Source organism: Vulpes vulpes, chromosome 1 (assembly GCF_048418805.1).
Source record: "Vulpes vulpes isolate BD-2025 chromosome 1, VulVul3, whole genome shotgun sequence".
NCBI classification, from domain to species: Eukaryota; Metazoa; Chordata; class Mammalia; order Carnivora; family Canidae; genus Vulpes; species Vulpes vulpes.
Genome location: NC_132780.1, coordinates 139387013 through 139409812, shown reverse-complemented (window position 1 = coordinate 139409812; position 22800 = coordinate 139387013). Strand labels below are relative to the sequence as shown.

At 39.3% G+C, this 22800-nt stretch overlaps 1 protein-coding gene across 2 annotated transcripts in view; it reads left to right on the top strand.

Annotated features, from left to right (window-relative positions):
- Positions 1 to 22800, top strand: part of USP49 (ubiquitin specific peptidase 49) — a 92890-nt gene that overhangs the window by 25757 nt on the left and 44333 nt on the right. Inside the window, exon 1 of one of the 2 annotated variants that reach the window (XM_072731940.1) lies at positions 9218 to 9293. The exons of the other annotated variant lie outside the window; for it this stretch is intronic. The gene's annotated coding sequence lies outside the window, so the exon portion shown is untranslated. Of the gene's footprint in view, positions 1 to 9217; positions 9294 to 22800 lie in introns of those variants that run through there. 2 annotated transcript variants of the gene reach the window in all.

Sequence of the window (22800 nt, the reverse complement as noted above, 5' to 3'; positions counted from 1 at the left end):
AGAGGTATTCTGGTGTATTCTAGCACAATTCTATTTGATCTGGGGTTCCCCTTATGCTCTGCTAAATCAAAAAAACAGTCTGTTTCCAGCTTCCACAAACTTTGTTGTAGTTTTTTCCTCTCTTATTCTTTGTCCTTGTAGATCTTGTTTTTATTCCTGTTTCAATGGAATTATAGAGAGAGCAGAGAGGCAAATGTAGATAGATGTTCAGTGCATCATGTTTCACTGAAAATCTAAATTTATTCTCTAGTGCCCTGCAAGACTTAATAGGTGAATGGCTTGTGGCAATTGCACAATTTTGCTACAGTGCAGATTTCTGGATAACAAAGTTTATTTTGTGGATTGCTATCCTCAGGATTAATGCCTAACATGTACTTTGCTATAGAAGAATGACATCTGAGTGGCTTTGGGAACTTCACAGATATGAGTAGAGTACCTGGGTGGCTCAGTTAGTTAATCTTCTGCCTTTGGCTTAGGTCGTGGTTCCAGGTTCCTGGGATCAAGCCCCACTTCCTACTCCTTGCTCAATGGGGAGCCTGCTTCTTCCTCTCCCTCTGCTTGTGGCTCCCCTTCTTGTGTGCACTCTCTCTTTGTCGAACGGATGAATAAAATCTTCAAAAAAAAAAAATCAGGAACTTTACAGATAGAATAACAGAACTGTAGATCACTAAGTAACTTAAATGTTCTTTTTATGGATGTGGAAAGAGACCTAGAGTGCAGAAGTGGTCTATTTATGTTTTCTCATCCAACTAGACTGGAACTGAGTCTGTACTCCAGTTGTCTTTTCCTTACCACTATGGTTCTATATTGTCCCACTAAAGTAACTGGAAATAGAAGCCCTTTATCCATTGCTTATATACCCAAATATCCTGTGTATGCTTTAAGTTTGCAGTCATGAGTGTAGGAGATTTTTTTTCTTTCTGTTAATTTTTAGGGTCCAGTTTTTTTTTTTTTTTTTTTTTTGGTGAACTTCAAACTTGAGAAAATGTGCATTTTACCACTTTAAAGATGTTTCTGTTTTGAAGAATTTATAGTAAGCATTTAAAAGGTTTTTTTTTCTTCCTACTATTCCATTCTCAGTGGGTTCCAAAAGTTCTTAGAGGAGAAAGGTGGCAGTGCTTTCCTGAATATAATTATAGCAGGTGAAGTAATGTTTTTTTAAGATTTTATTTATTTATTCATGAGACACACACACACACACACAGAGAGAGAGAGAGAGAGAGAGGCAGAGACACAGGCAGAGGGAGAAGCAGGCTCCATGCAGGGAGCCCGATGCAGGATTTGATCCTGGGACTCCAGGATCACACCCCGGGCTGAAGGCAGCGCTAAACTGCTGAGCCATCGGGGCTGCCCTGGGTGAAATAATTTAAAACAAATCAGGATACCTGTTAAAATTTGAAAGTAATGTGGAAAAGGGAAGCAGGTGTTGTAAAAATATCATCAGGTTTCTTTGGAGAAATCCTAGGGTGCTTTCTTACCAACTTTGCAAAACTCAGTTCTCAGTGCTTCTCCTCTAAGACCTCTAACTCCATTTTACCCATGGGACATAAATTTTTTTTTAAGATTTTATTTATTTATTTGGGTGAGAGGGCAGAGTAAGAGAGAGACAGCACGAGCAGGGATGAGGGACAGAGGGAGAAGGAGAAGCAGACTCCTTGCTGTGTAGGGAGCCCAGTGTGGGCTTGATCCCAGGACCTCTAGATCATGACTCTAGCCAGAGGCAGATGCTTAACCAACTGCCCCTGGCACCCTGGGACATAAATCTTTGTCTTATTTCCCCATTCCCTCCTATATTCTGTACGTGGTACATTTGCCCACAGCACACTGCCAGATTCATTATATTTTGGCATAGAATTCTTTGGTGATTTTCATTTCTGTCTAAAATCTTTGGGGGCAGACCCCTTACATTGTACTTTTGACCAAATTTACTTACAAATGTATTTATGGAATGCCTTCTCTGACTGAGGTACCGGGCTCCTCTGTTGGTGCTAGCATCTGGGGGTGGGGTGTACATATTAAGTCTTAAACAGATACCTGATGGTATAAATTCACCTTTTTCTCTAGTCACTATTTCAGAGCAATTGAAAGAACAGTCTCTGCCCCTTCCTTTGTGTCACCTTGGTGGCTAGCAGTAACAGCTGGGAGCAGAATGATGGAAAGCCTGTTGCTTGGGAGCTCAGGGGTCTAATGTTCCCTTATGTGGAAAGTGAGTATGTTGTAAGGGAAGTTCTCTGAGATTCCTTACAACCTCCAGGTTTTGTGATTATAAAGAGGTGCCCCCAGTGAGTCAATGACAACTTTTTTAGAACTAGCCCACAAAGAAAACCATCTTGTAGGATTGAATGGAGTCCAATGGAAATATTTCCATAACTGAGCTAAGCTGCTGCATACATAATCTTTTTTTTTTTTTTAAATTTTATTTTATTTATTCATGAGAGACACAAAGAGAGGCAGAGACATAGGCAGAGGGAGAAGCAGGCTCCATGAAGGGAGCCTGATGTGGGACTCGATCCCAGGACTCCAGGATCACGACCTGAGCCAAAGCCGGATGCTTAACCACTGAGCCACCCAGGTGTCCCTGCATACATAATCTAACGGAACATAGAACACTTTAAATGATAGAGCATTGATTTCATTTTATGCTTTTTTCCTCTTCCCCTCTTCTCCGGTTAAACAGTGCTTTCTCATTATACTTTGGAAATATTTTAACTTTTATTTTTTTCTAATTTTTTTCCTGTGAAATATATTTTAAAACATGTACACTTTATTTTATTTTTTAAGATTTTATTTTTAAGTAATCTCTACACTCAGTGTGGGGCTCAGACTCACAACCCTGAGATCAAGCATCACATGCTCTATCAGCTATCAACTGAGCCAGCTAGGTCCCCCAAAACATATGTACATTTTAAAGATAAGTGAAACAAAAGCCAGGATAACCATCCTCTAAGTGTAAAAGTTCCCTGTGTGATCCTCCCTTACACCCAATCCCAGGTTAACCGCCATCCTGACTGTTATCATGAAAGTTAGGATTTTGCTTCTTTTTATTATGTTTTAAATTCTGAACTTGGAAATGGATTAGCTTAAAATGAGAGGCCTTCAGTCTTTTGACATATGTGCTTTATTTTTTACACAAGGTAATACTAGAAAAATAATAGATGATGCCATTGACTCTTCTGAGCACTTTCCACATTATAACTCCCCAGCAGCTGTATGATATAGGTGAGGAAACTGAACCCAGGCTAGGAATTGGGTCCCACTGAGATTCTGATCCAGCCAACCTGATGTCTAAACCTGCTCTCTTGGGATCCCTGGGTGGCTCAGCGGTTTAGCGCCTGCCTTTGGCCCAGGACGTGATCCTGGAGACCCGGGATCAAGTCCCACATCAGGCTCCCTGAGTGGAACCTGCTTCTCCCTCTGCCTGTGTCTCTGCCTCTCTCTCTCTCTGTCTCTCATGAATAAATAAATAAAATCTTAATAAAATAAAATAAACCCGCTCTCTTAACCACAACATCTAATTAGGGTATTGTTTTATAACTTGATACAACTTTATATTTTTTCAGATCTGGGTTTATTTTGTATCTTAAAATACTCTAACCAGATAACAGGGTAGCCATCAAGCTCTGTATTGTTTCTGCTAGAACTGTTCCATTGGAAAGCTCTATAGGGTTTTGGTTCCTGTCCAAATACTCCTAACATCTCATTGCTTGGCACAGATAAAGAGCCCATCAATTGATCTAAACCTTATCGTAAATTTAGTGTTGTCTATTTTAGAGCCCTTCTAAAATGTTCATTTTATAAATATCAGTTTTTTAATAGGAATTTCAGGGAAAATCAACAGTATCACTTTATGTTTATAGTATAGTGAATAGTGATATGTAGGTTAGCTTTAATTTTTAATTAAAGAGCTGTGTTTCTTACTTTCTTCTTTTTCCTTTTTAAGTAGTCTCTACACCCAGTGTGGGGCTTCAACTCATGACCCCAGAATCAAGAGTCACATGCTCTACTGACTGAGCCAGCCTTCAGTGATAAGTCATTATGTTTAAATTTTAAAATCAGAAACTGTTTCTATAGGAGTACAGATTAAAAAAAAAAAAAAAAAGGAGTGCAGATTTACGCTCAGTCCCTTCTTGGCACAAAGCTTTGTTCTTTGCCAATGGTATTGAGTTACTGGAATTGCACTAATCAAAGCAGTTATCTTGGGCCTAAGTGTTGCTGTTTTTTTCCTGTGTGGTCCTGGACCAGTCATTTAACAACTGATTCAAGTATCTATCTTTCATTCATAAAGTGCCCCTGGCACCCACCTCATTGTGAGAATTAACTGAGCAAATATATGTGAAAATACCTCACTTAGCATGGTATCTAGTAGGAGTATAATAAATTTTCATAAATGTTCTCTTCCCATTAAAATTGCCACTCTGTGCTGACAAAATTGTTGTATAGTATTTTTAAAAACATTCTTGGTAATGACAACTAATGTTTTTAAAATGATTTGGATGTATGCTGCAGACTGAGCTCTACCAATTAATGATATTTATTATATGTGGGGTGTAGAAAAGCAGGATTAGATTTAAGCACAGTGATGGAATAGCAATTCTGGTGCATGCTGTATGGAAGGTCATTTTTGTGGCTGCCACTGCTGCTCTACAAACTAAATGGGATTTGGTATTGTTTTTGTTTGCATATATTTATCTTGGATGATTGGGGAGAATGCAAGTATATCTGCTATTGCTTTTAAGTCATTTTAATTTTTGTGAGAAGATATTCCCAGTGTGGCTAAGAGCTTATGCTCTTTAATCCCTATAAGCTGTTAGTTAAGACCAGGATATTATTTAACTAAAATAAAGATGCAGATACCAAACACATTTTAGGATTCTTTAGCTCCACAGGAAAGGTCAGGTTCTTGAATCCTAGCATGCTCCCCCAAACCCCTGGAATGTTCAAATATCAATGTCTCTTCTCAATAAGTCTTTGCTATTTTTAGTAGCAAAGAAAGAAGAGCTAACCTATGTGTAGCTCTTGTCAGTTTACAATGCATTGCACACACATTTTATTTGATCTATGCAGCATCCTTGGAAGGGAGTAGAGCTGATGTTATATCCACTTACAAGTAGGAAGGTAGAGATCCCAGGACATTAGTGAGTTGCCCAAGGTTACACTGCTAATAAGTGACGCTCAAACTCAAGCCTTATGATTCTAAATCTGACTCTAGCACTCTCCCGTGTTCTTATGCCCCTTATAAAGAAAGAGACCCATCTAATATCTTATTAGATACAGAAAACCAATCAAGGCAGATGGATTTCTAAAATTTTTATTTACAACTTTTTGTTTATTTATTTGAGAGAGAGAGAGAGAGAGAGATTGAGAGCGCACACACACATGTGAGTATGAGTGGGGGAGGGATAGGAGGAAGGAAAGAATCCCAAGCAGATTCCATGTTGAGCATGGAGCTCTACACTCGGGGCTCGATCCCAGGACCCTGAGATCATGACTTGAGCCAAAATCAAGAGTCCATATTACTTAACTGACTGAGTTACTCAGACACCCCTAAAACTTTTGATTTTAACCACACAGGCATTTAGGGAAGAAAATTTCTAATGTGGGGCATGACCATCTTTTAGTCTGAGGCTGTGGATCTTTTATACATCATTGTATTGGTCCTAGTTTGTTTTTATTTTGGAAACAATGTAAAAGTGTTCTGTTCTACAACAAACATGTACATGTGGAGAGATGAAAAAAATTACAGTTTATAGTGGTGAATGCCATGTGAAGTTTTTGGGTTTTGAGGGGTTTGCTTTTTTTTTTTTTTTTTAAGAGTATCTATTTGAGAGAGAGTATGTGAGTGGGAGTGGGGAGGGGCAGAAGGGAGAGGGAGAGGGAGAGAATCTTAAGCAGGTATTTCATGCTATCCCTGAGCATGGAGCCCAGTGCAGGGCTTGATATCACAACCCTGGGATCATGACCCGAGCCAAAATCAAAAGTCTGATGCTTAACTGACTGAGCCACCCAGACGCCCTTGCCATGTGAAATATTTAATTGAAAATACTTTGTAGGGGTACCTGGGTGGCTCAGTGGTTGAGCGTCTGCATTTGGCTCAGGATGTGATCAAGAGCCTGCTTCTCCCTCTGCCTATGTCTCTGCCTCTCTCTCTGTGTGTCTCTCTTGAATAAGTAAATAAAATCTTAAAAAAAGAAAATGCTTTGTAAATATCGTATTGCTCAAGAATTAAAATTTGAGATAAAGGTCATTTTAAAAGAAGAGGTCCTCTATCAATAATTCATTCAACCAACAATATATATTAAGTCAGTGGGACTCTAGAATGAATGAGAAACAACCTGTTCTCAGGAAGCTCATAGTCTAGGTTGACATTCTATGTACACTGTATAACACAGCTTCATAAATCCATGGACCACATTTCTGTTTAATGATGAAAAAGGATTTTAATAAACAAGTTATAAGAAATTTCATTTGGCAAGTGAACTTAGATTTTACCACTTAGATTATTCTGAACCATGGTCAGAGTGTGTCAGTACAATCCTAGCACCCTTTGTGTTTCACAGAAAATCATAAATCTGTTTTTGCAGCTTCTGTGCAGAGGTCCTAAATTTGAACTTAAACCACTGGTCTTTGTTAAAAACCCATGGCAACTAATAACTTAGAACATTAAAGTCAGCAGACCTTGATCCTTTTTGTTCATGTTCTCCATACTGTGCTCTGAAATGTATAGTGTTACATGTTTTCTTTCTGCATAATTATTTACTCTGGGTAAATATGGGTGGTGTGTACAAATTTTGGAATTTCAAATTTGAGTGGGCCTGAAGATCACAAAACTCTTCAGTGCCAGAGTATGGACTGAAACCCAGGTTTACTGACACCTAGCTTTCTCTCTTCCTGCCATCTGGACTTCCTAATTTAGCATATAAGACATTTAATTGTGGTCTTCTTAGAAGAATTTTACATGAGATTTCTTTATTTAGTAGTGGATGGATGTAAAATTTTTTTCTTATTGTGTAAGTTTTCTACTTTTGTGTCATCCAAGGCTTTGGCCTATTTTTTACTCTCATTAGATATGACTGATTAGTGTCTGAGTGGCTCAGTTGGTTCATCTGCTTTCTGCTCAGGTCATGATCCCAGAGTCCTGGGATGAAGCCCAGTCGTGTTGCCTGCTTAGCAGGTAGTTCATTTCTCCCTTTACCTCTACCCCTCCCCCATCTTGTGCTCTCTCTTACTCTCTCTCTCTAAAAAAATATTTTTAAAAAATTAAATAAATGTATTGATATTCTTGTGATCAACTTTTTAAACTTGAAAAATAGGGATCCCTGGGTGGCGCAGCGGTTTGGCGCCTGCCTTTGGCCCAGGGTGCAATCCTGGAGACCCAGGATCGAATCCCACATCGGGCTCCTGGTGCATGGAGCCTGCTTCTCCCTCTGCCTATGTCTCTGCCTCTCTCTCTCTCTCTCTCTCTCTGTGACTATCATAAATAAATTTTTTTAAAAATTTAAAAAAACTTGAAAAATAATATAAAATATATACTTAAAATATTTTGAGATATATATAACACATTGGGGTGCCTGGGTGGCTCAGCGGTTGAGTGCCTAGCTTTGGCCCAGGGCATGATCCTGGAGTTCTGGAATCGATTCCCACATCAGGCTTCCTGCATGGAGCCTCCTTCTCCCTCTGCCTATGTCTCTGCTCTCTCTCTCTGTGTCTTTCATGAATAAATAAATAAAATCTTTTTAAAAAAAGATATATAACACATAAACTATATTTTAAAATACATTAACTATATATGTTGAATCCTAGTTATATTTAATATTTAGTTACATTTATTTTATACCTATATTTAGATAACCTTAATTACCTAAAATATGAATCTATTCTACTTGGTGAGCCATCTGAACATTCCCTATGTATTAATGTATGTCAATTACATACATTAATATTAGAGAGCTCTTGAAGGAAAGGCATTCCTGCTGTCACTTTGATGTTAGTCCTTGGCGCTAATGTTTCTTCAGAGCAGAAACCTTTTTGAATCCTAGCTCTGCCACTTAATAACCATGGAACTTATTTGTGCTTTAGTTTCACTGTCTGTGAAATGGGAATAAAGATAATAACTAACTCAGTTGTACGAAGTGAATGAGTATGTGTGAGAGTGCTTAGATGAGTGTCTGGCACACATTTAAAACCATGTAAATGCCATCAGCAGCTATCATCATCATCATCATCATCATTGTTATTGTTATTCTTTGACAGAATAAGGTGAGGAAGTTTTTCAAGAATGGGCTTTATCCTCTCAAGCCCTGAACATTGCTCTAAACTAAAGATAGAAAGATAAAAGAAAGTTGCTAAACCTTTGTTGATCATTAGCTGTGTGCTAGGCAATGACCTAGCATTTTTTTTTTTTAAGATTTTTAATTTATTTATTCACGAGAGACACACAGAGAGAGGCAGAGACACAGGCAGAGGGAGAAGCAGGCTCTATACAGGAAGCTTGATGTGGGACTTGATCCCAGAGACTCCAGGATCACACTCTGAGCTGAAGGTAGATGCTTAACCGCTGAGCCACCCAGGCGTCCCATGACCTAGCATTTTACCTACATTCTTACTTAGTCCTTTTACCAGTGCCCTGAAGTGTATTAGAAAACAATCTCAAACAAATAAGAAACTTGCATAAGATCTTGTACTAGTAAGTGGACACCATGATGATAACTGGTCTTTGTTACTCTGCATCCTGTACTCTTGCCTTTCATGACACCAGAAACATGAGAATTCAAGTTTCCCTAGGAGGTAAGCTTGAAATTTGCTTGCTAGGGACTTTATTTTTAATGACCATTTTAAGGTTGTTCCATTTTCGTTTGTTCCTACTATAGTAATTTGTTTTATGTATCTGTAATTCTACCCCTCCCCATTCAAAAGTATATTGCAGTAGTTTAAATGATGTAAGTGGAACTGAGATGGCAAATATTTGGACATATGGAGTCTTATTAATAGTTGTCAGAATTAAGCTGAATTATAATTTCCCGTTTTTCAAGATCACTATCACAATTATTGAAGTCATTACTCCTGAAATTAATAGCGGTTTCATAGGGCTTTTAAGCCTAAACTCCATGTAGCTGCATGTCCTAGGTACTGACCCTTTTTTTGAATTTATAAATAAAATTCATGAAATTGCTTTTTTCTTGCTGTATATTAGCTCAACCTTATGGATTGTTTCCCCTATAGGTAATAGAGAAGAGGAAACCTAATCAATGGCAGTGGAATAATATGGAAGAAGATGGAAAAAACTTGTTTAATGGGTAAGAATAAAACTATAATAAAAAGGTTAATGAAAATTATTCTTAATAGTGTTATGTATGGCCAATCTGTAGCAAGTGGCCAAGGTTGGTATACCATTCATGTGAGTGATCAGTTACTATATTTGTCTTATTCCCCTTCTGAACTTTTACCACCTTCTTTCTTCACACTGTTGTGAATTTCTCAGTTCTATGAGTTAACTTAAACTAAGAGAGGACACAGCCATATTTGAAGATAAAGGTAGGATCTGGAGATCAGGCACATATTAAAACAAGTCTAGGGTAGGTCTTGAAGCTTTGGTGGCTGGATTCTCTTTTCCAAATACTACCAGCTGCTGTGATGTTAGGCTTATGGTGGCAGTCCTGCTCGTTTAGGCAAGAGCAGATTGTGTCCATGGAATTCCACAGAAGGTCTGATAGAATGTGTCATTAAATTAATGATATATAAAATGTTTTAATCCTACAAGTCCATACATTTTTATTGTCAATAATTCAAACATTATAGATAAACAAAACCCTCTACCTAAGTCTTAGCCCCTTCCCAGGGTATGTAAGTGTATGATATGTATTTGTGCAACCTTCTTCTTTGCCTAATGATTCAAAACTTGGGTTTAGAAGCTGTACTGTTTTTGACTAGCCATCATTAACTTGATATTTGGGCAACTTAATTTCTTAACAAACTTAATTCTTGGGTGTAAGTGGGGACCATAAAATTCCTGTCTCATCGTGATGTTGAGGATTAGTTGGATAATACATCTAAAAAACTTGGAATAATGCCTGGAACATAGTAAGTGTTGAGTAAATGTTAGCTATAATTTTGTTATGTATTCTAGTTAGCATTTTTATGTGCTAGCCCTCTACAGATTAATCTTTTTCTGATACAGTACAGGAGGTAAGTCATCTTGTAGAAGGTCAGCCCTAGAGGCAAGAATTTTAAATTTTTTCATGAAAATTTTCTTTCTGGCTTTAAGCTTCGATTCTTTCAGAGTCTGCTGCTAGGCTATGTGTGAGAACAGTTATACACCTTCAGCTCTTACTGCATATGTCGTGGTGTGTATGATGCTTACAGATATGCATGAACTACCTTCTGGCTGTGATAATTTTATCTTGCCCATAGAAGTATCTGTGTTAAAGCAGGTTGCATGATTCTCTTGTTTCTAGATAGATATGTCAAATTTTGTTACAATTCCTTCAGTCTATGTTGACAGAAAAGTCTTTAAATTTCTTCTCTCTTGTTTCACAGAATTGTAATAATTATGAAAATGTCTTTGGTGTCTTTTCCATGACTTGTCAGCACTTTTTAGGTAGTGCAGACAATTACCTATTTTTAAGAAGGAAGGACACTAAGATAGTCATCTCTTCTTAATATTTTCCTCCTATATTGTCCTGGAACTTTATTAGATTATTACGAACTGGGATCCCTGGGTGGTGCAGTGGTTTAGCGCCTGCCTTTGGCCCAGGGCGCGGTCCTGGAGACCCGGGATCGAATCCCACGTCGGGCATCCCGGTGCATGGAGCCTGCTTCTCCCTCTGCCTGTGTCTCCTGTGTCTCTGCCTCTCTCTCTCTCTCTCTCTCTCTCTCTGTGACTATCATAAATTAAAAAAAAAAAAAAAAAAAAGATTATTACGAACTATTCTGTCTGCTGTGACTATCTTAGAAGACTAATATATAAAAATAGAAGTTAACATTTACTGAATACTTTTTATGTGGCAGGCATTTTTTGAAGTGTTTTACCCACTTATTCATTATCTCATGTAATCCCATCATCTACTTACAAGGCAGATACTGATATTAATCTTCATTTTAAAAGTTGAGGAAGCTGAGGCACAGATTAAGTAATTTGCCCAAAGTCAAAATTGCAAGTGGCAGATTTCAGATTCAAACCTAGATCCTCTTTTCCAGAACCTACAACTGCTGGCCTAGTTAGTAAAACTCATATAAAGTTTGTTAAGGTGGGTGTAAATTTAAATAAGATGATAAAACCAAATATTTCCTGAACAAGTCACCATAACTAATCTGATTTTGCTTGCCTGTGGGAAGGAAAATTTGAAATCATGTATCTTTTTAAGTATGGGAAAAATGACAATATGAGATGATTATCCATAAATAATTATTTGTCTTGGACCATCCTTAAATGATTACAGCTGTTTTGCTTCTTTATGAATCATTTGTAGTAGTTAGAAAATCACTTGCACCTAGCAAAGGACTAATATTAATATGTATGTATGTTTAAAAGGGATTAGAATGAGTTGATTTGTAGATTGCCAGTTAGCTGCTATTTGTAGAAACAGGCTCTCAGAAAGATTGAGCTGTGCAGCAGTTTGGAACTGATTAGTGATTGGAAATTGTTCTTTTGTCCTGTTAAATAATATTTGAATGACAGAGAAAGTTATGCAAGGAAAGGAAGGGCAGGAGAGAGGTGACTTATGGATCTTATAATTAGCATGTCACTTAGAAGTAATGGTCTAAAAAGTCAATGTACATTAACAATCGACATTTGTCTAGGAACTGGAAAGAATTCTAATACATGGTTTTCATTCTGGGCTATATTTTGTCAGAGAGAATCGTTGGCTTTTCTTTTCTTCACATAGCAATTCATTCTCCATTGAAATATGGTAAAGTACAAAGGATAAGCAACATTTACAATAACAACTACAGGGGCACCTGGTGGCTCAGTGGTTGAGCATCTGCCTTTGGCTCAGGTCATTATCCTAGGGTCCTGGGATTGAGTCTTGCATTGGGCTCCCCACAGGAAGCCTGCTTCTCCCTGTCTCTCTCATGAATAAATAAATAAAATCTTAAAAAAAAAAAAAAAAGAATAAAGTGTGGCCATATATGGTCAGCAGCATGTTTTCCTTTCTCCTCTCCATCTTAACACCCATTTCCTGTTTGAGAATCCCTTCTAATTGTTGATCAAAGTTACAGCTTTTAGCATACATTTCTTTTATAAGTGTCTTAAGGAGTGGTCTGGGGGCCCCTGAGACTCTTTCAGGAGTCAAAGCTATGTTCATAATAATACTAAAACATTACTTGCTTGCAAGTCTGTAGTGGAGTTTTCCAAAAGCTGCGTGGTGTGTAACCAATTCAATACAGAAATAGATAGGAGAATCTGGCTGTTTTCCTTAATTCAGACATTGAAAAGATTTGCAGAAATGTAAAATAAGACCACTCTTCTCTAGATTTTCAGTGAGAAGTACTAAGGTTTGTTTCTATGTTAGAATGTAACGGTGACCCCAGTCTGGGCCAGAAGGTCATGGTGCTCCTGTCTAGTAATTGAGTGGATTGTGAATGGTCACAAGCAGCGCCTACCACACAACACCTCCATGTACATTCTAGGGACATCCTGATAGGCTGAAGCTATGTCTCCTAGCCTAGAGAAGTGAGACTTACGCTCTTTTTTCATAATTGTGCTGGGGGGTATATTCCAGATTATGGAAGGTCTGGAAATCTGGAAAAAGGAGGGCTTCACTTTAAGTAGGAATACCATCCAACCTTTCCAGTGATCTCACTGATATGTGCCATATTTGGAGTGTTCTTTGTGTTGGTTGCTCCCTACTTTAGGAGGACCTACTTTAGCTTTACAGGATAGCTGTTGTTTGGTTGGTTGTGTTGAGCATCTATGTTGCAGACAAGTTCTAGGGGCTGGAAGTAAGTCAGTAAGCAAAATAAAAACAAAAACACTTCTGTCCTCATGAAGCTGCCATTCCAGCTCTGGAATCCTTTGCTGTAGTCACACCTCCCTTTCCAGGACATTTCAGAGTTGGCAAAGACTCTGTGATGCTCAAGCCTCTGTGTCTTGAGCACTGACTGATATTTCTCAGTGGCTGACTGCTGAGGATAAAGTGGAAACTGCTTGACATTTTGTGATGTTTTTAAATTATTATTATTATTATTTAAAAGAAGTGCCAAATGGTTTGGAATTTTTCAAATCATATATGAAACACTAGCCTATCTAGTTCACCTTATTGTGGCTGTTTTAATCTTATTTTGTTTTCAAGTTAGTGCCATTTTTGTTAAGAACCTTAACTTAAAAAAATTAAATACCAACTTATGTTAAATTTATTCTAATTGTTTTTCATTATTTGAAGAAAAATGTTCATACATGCATGAGATTTTCCTTGCCCGGTGCGTTGCTCCCAAGACCCTGTAATTTGTTTAATAGACTTTTGTACAGAAAAAGATTACTTGGCTCATTAGATTGAGTCACTTAATAATGACTTGAAGGTTAACTAATGCGGCCATCAGACTCCTGCTCACCGGCTGGACGTCTATCATATCACTAACTTCAGTCATTTCCAACTGCAGACAATTGGGAATACCATTAGAATATTAATGGAAAAAGAAACTGACATTCAAAATGGGAATGACCAAAAATTATCTCTAAAGATTATTTTAATTTTTAAGATACACTTTAATAGAAGCTCCTTTTTTTTTTTTTTTTTTAATTGGGCGGCATTGTGACCTTCCTTTTATTGAAGGTGTTAAAGGAGCTTTTTAATCAGAATACAACAAACAGCTGTTGTCTCTTCAGTGCTGCTACCTGCCAGGCACCCAGTTTCCAGCTGTTCCTGGTGTTCCAAAGACCAGACTGTCTAGGGCTCAAATAAAATCCTGTCTTTTGGGATCCCTGGGTGGTGCAGCGGTTTGGCGCCTGCCTTTGGCCCAGGCTGCGATCCTGGAGACCCATGGATTGAATCCTACGTCGGGCTCCCGGTGCATGGAGCCTGCTTCTCCCTCTGCCTGTGTCTCTGCTTCTCTCTCTCTCTCTCTCTCTCTCTCTCTCTCTGTGACTATCATAAATAAATTAAAAAAAATTTTTAAAAAAATCCTGTCTTTTGCCAGCAGGTAAGACATAGTCTGCTGCTCAGGGCAGAGGTGGGGTAAACTGAGGGGTCCTTTCAACAGTGTCCAACCAACCTTTTTTTTTTAGTAATCCCTTAAATCCCACTCCTTACCTCTACCTTCAGAGGTATGTGGAGCCTCTAATTTCCAGGCCTTTCCTGGTTCTGAAGTTCTAACCAACTTGCTTGCTTATTTCACCCTGGTGTGAGCAGCATTTAAATTTTAGCATGCTCTTGTATATTACACTTCCCATTCCTCTGTTTGCTTTCCAGATTTCAAAATTTTGATACTTCTCATGTACTATTTTATTATCTCCCCCTGTTTGTCTTTATGAATCGATGGCCTTTATTACCCTTTATATACTGATTTTACTGGGATTTTGAGAGAAAGGAGATAAATGTGTATTCATTCTGCCATATTTTACTAGAAGCCTAGGTTTTAACATGTATTATCGAGTACATACAGCATCCTAGGAATTGTTAGACATTTGGTGTTTTCTCTAATTTAAAAATCCCTTCAGGGGCACTGGGTGGCTCAGTCAGTTAAGCATCTGCCTTTGGCTCAGGTCATGATCTCAGGCTTCTAGGATTGACCCCCCAGGTTGGGCTCCCTGCTCAGTGGGGAGTCTGCTTTTCTCTCTCCGTCCCCTTCCCCCTGCTCATGCTCTCTCTCTCTCTCTCTCTCTCTTTCTCTCTTTTGCTCACCCTCTCAAGTAAATAAATAAAATCCTTAAAAAAAATCCCTTCAAGTTCTATTGAGTTTAGACTATTCATTCACATTAGTGCTATTCACCTATTATTTTTTGAGTACGTTCTATATGCTAGGCACTATGACATAAACTATTTCATACGATTAGCACATCCATTCTAAGGCATATAAATATCATACCTCATTTTAATAATTCTGGAAACAAATTTAAAGTTACAGGCCCAGTAAAAGGTAATGGTGGGTTTGAGATAGTCTTTTAAAACAAATGAGCTTTCTGTGTATCAGCTATCTCTAAGATATTAGATAGATGACCATTGTGGATATATATATATATTTTTAATGTAAGCTCTGCTTGAACTTATGACCCTAAGATCAAGAGTCCCATGCTTTGCCAACTGAGCCAACCAGGCACCCCAACCAACCATTGTGGATTTTTGAGCAGGGGTATACAGTATAGGATGAAAATGCTGCTTTTGCTTAATACTATGATAATATTTGAGGTATATAGTAGTTCTAAAAAGATAGGAGGCATCAAGATCAACTAGCACTTAAAGCTGTAATGAATGGCCCACAGCGTTAAGGGCCTAGATTTGGGGGGGAGAGAGCAATAGCAATTAGGAAGGTAAATAGGTTTAAGAAACGCGTGTGCACATGCGCACACCTGTGTATGTGCATGCGTGGGGGCGGGGAGAGGGCGTGGGGAGGTGGCATTTGAATCCATTCTTTTTTTTTTTTTTTTTTTTTTAAGATTTTATTCATTCATGAGAAACAGAGAGAGAGCGAGAGAGAGGCAGAGACACAGGTGGAGGGAGAAGCAGGCCCCATGCAGGGAGCCTAATGTGTGGGACTCGATCCTGGGTCCCCAGGATCACACCCTGGGCCTGAAGGCGGCGCTAAACCGCTGAGCCACCCAGGATGCCCTGAATCCATTCTCTTAAATGAGCTGCTATAACAAAGAACTTAGCCCTGAGCCTAGTACTCTGGTTTCTGAATGTGATTAGTAGGGTTTGGTAACCACCTTGACTGTGACATGATGAAGGAGTTAAGGAGAATGTCAAGTTTTCAAGTCAGGTGAATAGGGGTGCCATATCTAGTACTGAGTTAAGGTGGGAAGAAGCACAAGGGGATATTAGTAAATTTGAACAACATTACATGTGAATGTCTTGGCTTCTTGGAAATACGAACATCTGACATGTTTTCTGTATTCCTTTCTTTGTTTTTTGGCATTTCTCTGAATGTCCTATAATAATACCATACACTATTACAGAAAGCTGACTTCATTCAGTCACATGATTTCTTAATAGGTACCCATATTTTTGAGCTACTCTTTAGTATTTTTATATCTGTAATTTGAAGGCCATTTTTTTTTCCTTTTTGGAACCAAGTACTCTGATTTCATTAGCACGGAAAGTGTTTTTACAAATCAATTCTTAAAGACCAGGAACCGAATGTAAAAGACATGAATGGACAGTTCAGATAAAGAGAAAAAAAGATTGATAGTCACCATAATTAAAGGCACACAAAATATATATGTGTGTGTGTGTATATGTGTGTGTGTGTGTGTGTATATATATATATATATATATATATATATATATATATATAATTTTTCAAATGTGAGATGGAAAATTATTTAAAGATGTGTCAATCCCGTACTGGGGAAACATGAATTCTCAAATATTGCTACTGGGAGGTGAGGGAAGGAGTGTAAATCAGTGCAGCCTTTGGTGGTTCAATGGTTGAGCATCTGCCTTTCAGCTCAGGTCATGATCCTGGAGTCCTGGGATTGAGTCCCACTTGGGGCTCCCCGCAGAGAGCCTGCTTCTCCCTCTGCCTGGGTCTCTGCCTCTCTCTGTCTCTCATGAATAAATAAATAAATAAAATCTTTAAAAAACAAATAAAATTTAAATGTATGTATTCCTTGTCACAGCAATTCATCTTCTGTAAATTATCTCATAGACACTTGCATAAGTGTGTCATGATAGATGTCAAAGAGTACACGTGGCACATTGTTTGAAAATAGCATAATTCTTCATTTGTAGAGGAGTTAGTTAAATGAATTAGGCCGTCCATGTCATAGAACATGGTATATATAGTCTTTAAAAAAGAGTGAGATAAAGCTAGATGTATGGGAAAATGTCCAAGGTATGTTAAAGTTAAAAAAAAAAAAAAAAAAGAAAAGAAAGAGATGTAGAGGTGCCTGGGTGGCTCAGTTGGTTAAATGTCTGCCTTCAGCTCCGGTCATCTTAGGGTCATGGGATGGAGACCTGCACAGGGTTCCCTGCTCAGTGGGGAGCCCACCCACCCCCTTCCACTTGTGCTCTTTCTCTCTCGCTCAAATAAATAATATTTTTTTAAAAAGATGTAGAATAATGTGTATGATAAAGTCAAACATGTTTCTAAATGCATAAAATATTCTGGAAATGTGCTGCAGAAGGATACTCAGTTAATAGTAGTTACCTCTAGAGAGGCAACCAGGGATAGAAAGCAGAGGGAGAGCTGTACTCTTGCAGTTTTATATTCTCTACACATCTTAGTTTTATATTTTCAAGTGTATAAAATTAATAGGAAAAAACAGGACTCCAGTTGTCCAGTTGTCCTTTGCTAAACTTTTTTTTTTTTTAAGCAAACTCTACCCTGAACATAAGGCTTGAACTCCCCACCCCAAGATCAAGAATCACAGGCTCTACTGCCTGAGCCAGCCTCGTGCCCCTCCTTTGCTAAACTTATAATGAACCCTGGGATGCCTGAGTGGCTCAGTTGGTTGGGCATCCAGCTCTTGATCTCAGCTCAGGTCTTGATTTCAGGGTCATGGGTTCAGGTGCCATGCTGGGCTCAGTGCTAGGCATGGAGCCTACCTAAAAAACAAAAAATTAAAATGAACCTTGCTTTCCATAATTAAAAAAAATTATTATAGAAAAATTCAAACTTTGGGTGCCTGGGTGGCTCAGTTGGTTAAGCATCTGCGTTCAGCTCAGGTCATGATCAGGTCTTAGGATCCTATTCAGTGGGGAACCTGTTTTTCCCTCTCCCTCTGCCGCTCCCCCCCCCCCCCGAGTGTGCTTGCACACTCTCACACTCTCTCTCTCTCTCGCTCTCTGTCAAATAAGTGGATAAAATCTTTAAAAAAAAAAAAAGAAAGAAAATTTCAAACTTTATCTATACCCCTTCCCTCTTCCTTACCCTACTCCTGGGTTCTTTTGAAACAAATCCTAGACATCATATGATTTCATCTATAAATGGTTTTTTATGTGCCTCTAAAAGATAAGAATTAGGGCAACCTGGGTGGCTCAGTGGTTTAGCGCTGCCTTTGGCACAGGCTGTGATCCTGGAGACCCGGGATCGAGTTCCGCGTTGGGCTCCCTGCATGGAGCCTGCTTCTCCCTCTGCCTTTGTCTCTGCCTCTCTCGCACGCACTCTGGGTCTCTCATGAATAAATTTGAAAAAATAAAAGTTAAGAATTATTTTTTATAAACATTACCACAATAATTATCATGCATGTAAATATTGACAGTAATTCCTTAATATCACCAAATACATTAGTCAGTGTACAAATCTCCCCAATTATTTTCATTTTTTAAAATAGTTTGCTCATTTGATCAGGATCTAAATAAAGTTCAAACATTGCAGTTAGCTGATAGTATCACTCTTTCTTGCTTCCGTCCACTCTTTTTCTTTGAAACATCTTTTAAAAAAGACTTTATTTTTTAGAGAGCATGCACGAGAGAGGGTGCTTGTGCATGCACACACAAGGGGAGGGAGTGGGAGAAGCAGACTCCCCACTAAGCGGGGAGCCCTGATTTGGGGCTCAATCCCAGGACCCTGGGATCATGACCTGAGCCAGAGGCAGACGCTTACGCAGCCAAGCCACCCAGGTGCCCCTCTTTGAAACCTCTTTGTCCTATTCGAGTCATTTGTCCTGTCAGATTTCCTTCAGCCTAAATATTGATGACTGTATCCCAGTGTTAGTTAACTATTATTAGATTGTTTACTGTGTTGTCTGTAAATGAGTAGTTAAATCCAGAGACAAATTAGATTCATGTTCTATTTTTCAGGAAGAATTCTTTTTTTTTTCTTTTTTTAAGATTTTATTTATTCATGAGAGACACACACACACACACACACACAGAGACACAGGCAGAGGGAGAAGCAGGCTTCATGCAGGGAGCCCGATGCGGGACTCGATACCGGGACTCCATCCCAAGACTCCAGTATCAGGCCCTGGGCTGAAGGCAGGCGCTAAACCACTTAGCCACCTGGGCTGTCTTTTTTTTTTTTTTTTTTTTTAATTGGAGCTCAATTTGCCGACATATAGCATATCACCCAGTGATTCTTCCATTTCAGGAAGAATTCTTAGTGAGTGTCAGTATATATTTCCATCACGAGGTACATAATGTCTGGTTGTCTGTTTTTTTTTTTTTTCTTAAGATTTATTTATTAGAGGGCAGCCCGGGTAGCTCAGCGGTTTAGCGCTGCCTTCAGCCCAGGGCGTGATCCTGGAGACCTGGGATCAAGTCCCACATCAGGCTCCCTGCATGGAGCCTACTTCTCCCTCTGCCTGTGTCTCTGCCTCTCTCTCTCCCCTCTCTGTGTTTCTCATGAATAAATAAATAAAATCTTTAAAAAAAAAAAGATTTATTTATTAGAGAGTGCAAGCTGAGAGAGGGGCAGACAGAGAGGGAGAGAATCTCAAGCAGACTCCCTGCTGAACACGGAGACCAGTGTGGGAGCTCAATAACATGACCCTGAGATCATGATCTGAGCTGAAACCAAGAGACAGATGCTCAACTGACTGAGCCGCCTAGGCACCCCTGTCTTGTTATCTTTTTGGTGTGTGATATCAGTAGCCACTGATGATGATTGCCTAGGCCCACTAATTCGTAAGAGTCTTCCATAAATGGAACTATTAGCTAGTGGCCAATATATTAAGTATCCTAAGTATACAATATTTGGATATAGGTTATTTTAAATACTTTCTAAATTTTTATATTGTCTGCTGCTGTTGCTGCAGGACACCATTGGTGTGCCAGTTTATCTTTGAACCCTTTTATCATGGTATAAAGTCTTCTGTTTGATCAGATGGATCATTATGTTTTTTTAAATCCCAATTAAAAAGTTACTTTTGGGGTGCCTGGATGGCTCAGTTGGTTGAACATCTGCCTTCGGCTTGGGTCATGATCCCAGGATCCTGGGATCAAGCCCTGTGTCTGGCTCCTTGCTCAGCTTGGGGTCTGCTTCTCCCTCTCTCCCTGACCCTCCCCTCTGCTTGTATTCTTCTTCTTCTTCTTTTTTTTTTTTTTAAGATTTTATTTATTTATTCATGAGAGACACAGAGAGAGAGAGAGAGGCACAGACACAAGCAGAGGAAGAAGCAGGCTCCATGCAAGGAGCCGATGTGGGACTCGATCCTGGGTCTCCAGGATCACACCTTGGGCCAAAAGCGGCGCTAAACCGCTGAGCCACCTGGGCTGCTCTCTGCTTGTGTTCTTTTTTTTTTTTTTTTTTTCTGCTTGTGTTCTTGTTCACTTTTACCCTCAAATGAAAAAATAAAAAATATTTTAGAAAAAAGTTACTTTTAGTTTTTCAGTTTTCTTCTGGATATTTTTCTCCCTCCTGAGTGTATGTAAAAGGCATCTCAGATATGACTACTACTAATTTGCCAAGGAGAAGACCAGATTAGAAAGTTGTTTGTTCATTTATTCAGTCTTTCATTCAACAAAGTTTATTTATTTTTTTATTTTTTTTAAATTTTTATTTATTTATGATAGTCACAGAGAGATAGAGAGAGAGGCAGAGACAGAGGCAGAGGGAGAAGCAGGCTCCATGTACCGGGAGCCCAACGTGGGATTCGATCCCGGGTCTCCAGGATCGCGCCCTGGGCCAAAGGCAGGCGCCAAACCGCTGCGCCACCCAGGGATCCCTCAACAAAGTTTATTAAGTATCTGCTATATTCGTGGTACCATGTCCGCCTCACGTTGATTATAGTTGTGATATAGTCCATCAAACAAGCAATCGCAGTGCAACATGGATGGAGATGCTGAGTAGCGAGAGGCATGTGTGTGTGCTCCAGAGCACACAAAAGGTTCCCCTAACTCAGTCTTAAGAGAGTGGGAGGTTTCCTGGAGGAAGGGTAAGTAAGCGGCAGACCAAAGAAAGAGTGAGTAGCCAGGGGAATGATGAAAACATTATAGGGGAGGGAGCAGCTTGTGGAAAGGCCTTGAAGTGATAGTAAGCTGTTCCATAGGGGACCAAAAATAATTTAGAATTATGGGAGCATAGCTGTGGTGTGAGGAAAGTGGGATGGGCTAGAGAGGTGCAGGACCAGAGATTTAATGAGCCATAGTGAGGTTGGGCTTTATCCCCAAAGCAGCAAGGGTAACATAGTTAGGTTTCAGGCTGAAGGCAGGCAGGCTTATTAAAAACAGTGGCAGTACTGTGAGCTAGAACCGACAGTGGTTTGAATTAGGTTAGAGGCCTTGGAGATGGAAGTAGTCTTGTTCATTCTTTCAGAAAATACTTACTAAGCACCTGTTTCTTGGTATGTGCTGTTCCAGCCACTTGGGAGTCAGCAGTGACTAAAATAGACAGAACTCCCTGCACTCATGGAGCTTACACTCCATTGGGGAGAAAGACAATAAATAAACACACACACACACATACACACACACACAGTGCTTACCTGGTAATAATTGCCTGGGAGAAGGATAAATCAGGAAGAGGGATGAGGATAGGGGAGTATCATGTGGGGAACAATTTTTTTTTTTTTTTGAGTGACCAATGAAAGCTTCACCAAGAAGGCAACATTTGAGCATGTACTGGAATGAAATAAGGAAGCAAGCTATGTGGATATCTGAGGGAAGAGCATTTGAAGCAGCAGAAACAGTATTGTACATGTCTTGGGATCAGAGAGTACCAGGTATGTTGGAGGAACAGTGAGGGGGCCAGTGGTTAAAGAGAAATATGTGAGTGAGAGAATAATGGGAGCTGGGCCAGAGAGATAGGCTTATTGGTCATTGTGAAGTTGTGATGAAATAGAGTCAAGATTCAAATGGAAGAATCAGTAGGATTTGGAGATTGACTGGATATGGGTAGTGGAAAGGAGGAAGGGGAGAGGGAACATAGTGATCTTGTAACATGAATATTTTGACTTCATTTAAGAGAATAAAGCAGCTGGAGCAGATAAGCTTAGATACCTATTATCATGCAAATCTCTTTTTTTATTACAACATTGGGGAAGAGGTAATATTGATTACATCCATTATGAAGGGAAAAAGTCTCTCACCATACAATGGATTTTCCTTTGGTTTTGGTAGTTCTCCAATTAGGGACAGACTTGACTGCTCAGCAGCCAGAAGAATGTCTGAGTAACAGAGCAGCAGGGCTAGGCTAGATATGGATGGAGCCCTTAGGATACTGCAAACTGCCCCCAACACATTACCACATCCTATATACACAGACACACACACATCCCATTTGCATTTTGCTCTTCTTTGCAGGCTTTAAGATCTCTGCTAAATTCCTAGTTGACATTAACCTAATTCAGTGGTATTGCAGCTGCTTCTACTGAGAGATAAGTCATTATGATTTTGTGTCTGTACTAAGCATGGTTTTAGGAAATGCATCCATCCATTAAATCCTCATTTACTGATGATCTGCATAAGTCTCCATTCGGTGCCTGGATGACAAAGAGGACAATGACATGGTCATTGTGCCAGGTCTCAAGGACTTCAAAATCTAATATGGTGGACAAAAGAAATCCAGGCTCACAGGTAGGCATGTGATAATATTGGATGTGAAGAAGGTATCATGGGGAGGGTTCCTTAAGCTTTAGGCTAAGGGAGGCAGACTTCTCAAAGATGAGGATAACTTCTAAATCCGTGGAATTTTCATGTGCTGTGTAATCTGTGTGGAGCACTCCCTTCTACTTCTGTCCTTCTTTCCAAGTCCCTCAGACCCATC